Genomic DNA, 928 nt, shown 5'->3' with positions numbered 1-928 from the left:
GGAAGAGCTCCCGATTACCGACACAGCACCCGGGTCGGAGGGACCTCGCTGTGCCCCGGGGTCGGAGGGACCTCGCTGTGCCCCGGGGTCGGAGGGACCTCGCTGTGCCATGGCAAATCTCAGGGACTGACTGCGCCAAACTTGCACACCCGTTCTTGTCTTCCAAAGCTGCTTCCCCCGCTCTTCACCGACATGTCCCACAGGATCACTCGCCTCCCGCCCAATCCCCTGCCGCCATTTTGTGTTATTTTTAGCTTTCCATGTGAGTGTTCGATTGTCTGGAGCCAAGTTACACATTGCCAAAATGACTTGAGCCAAACGCCTTCAGGATTTCTGTCTGTGGTTATGTGATGTCCTCTTACCCTTTTCAGTGCCTTAGGAGAACTTCTCCATCATATCGCCCCCTCCTGGCCGCCTTGTGCCTTCACACCTCCCTCTACATCTCTTCCTTTAGGATTGCACAGCGGGATCCAATTTTAATCTTTTTTTTTTTTTTTTAAAAGAACAGGAAATACATTTATTTTTATTTAAAGATATAAATATATTAAATTGATTACTTTTTCTGCTGGTCTGTGACCCTTCACTTTCCTATAACTATTGCACCATGACTCCTCCCACTGCACTGCGACTCCTCCCACCACCCAGTGTGTGAACCAAAGAGGGAACTGTGAATTTACCAGTGCAACAATGTAACCCTGTGTGTAGGGGAGGGTCTGCGCCCCCCCCGTCTGTGTATAGGGGAAGGTCTGCGCCCCCGTCTGTGTATAGGGGAAGGTCTGCGCCCCCCCGCCTGTGTATAGGGGAGGGTCTGCGCCCCCCCGCCTGTGTATAGGGGAGGGTCTGCGCCCCCCCGCCTGTGTATAGGGGAGGGTCTGCGCCCCCCCGCCTGTGTATAGGGGAGGGTCTGCGCCCCCCCGCCTGTGTATAG

General features: G+C 54.2%; 1 protein-coding gene across 1 annotated transcript in view; it reads left to right on the top strand.

The window, feature by feature from the left end:
* The window catches only part of LOC141102608 (ER degradation-enhancing alpha-mannosidase-like protein 1), a gene marked incomplete at its 5' end in the record, with an annotated part of 3,821 nt that extends 3,260 nt beyond the window's left edge, over positions 1 to 561 (top strand). The window contains 1 exon segment of the mRNA XM_073591512.1: positions 1 to 561. This exon segment is cut by the window's left edge and continues 133 nt beyond it.
* Positions 562 to 928: the final 367 nt, after the last annotated feature.

Source organism: Aquarana catesbeiana, linkage group LG07 (assembly GCF_042186555.1).
Source record: "Aquarana catesbeiana isolate 2022-GZ linkage group LG07, ASM4218655v1, whole genome shotgun sequence".
Taxonomy (NCBI): Eukaryota; Metazoa; Chordata; class Amphibia; order Anura; family Ranidae; genus Aquarana; species Aquarana catesbeiana.
The sequence above is the reverse complement of the archived record's forward strand: the minus strand, read 5'-3'. Positions and strand labels throughout refer to the sequence as shown.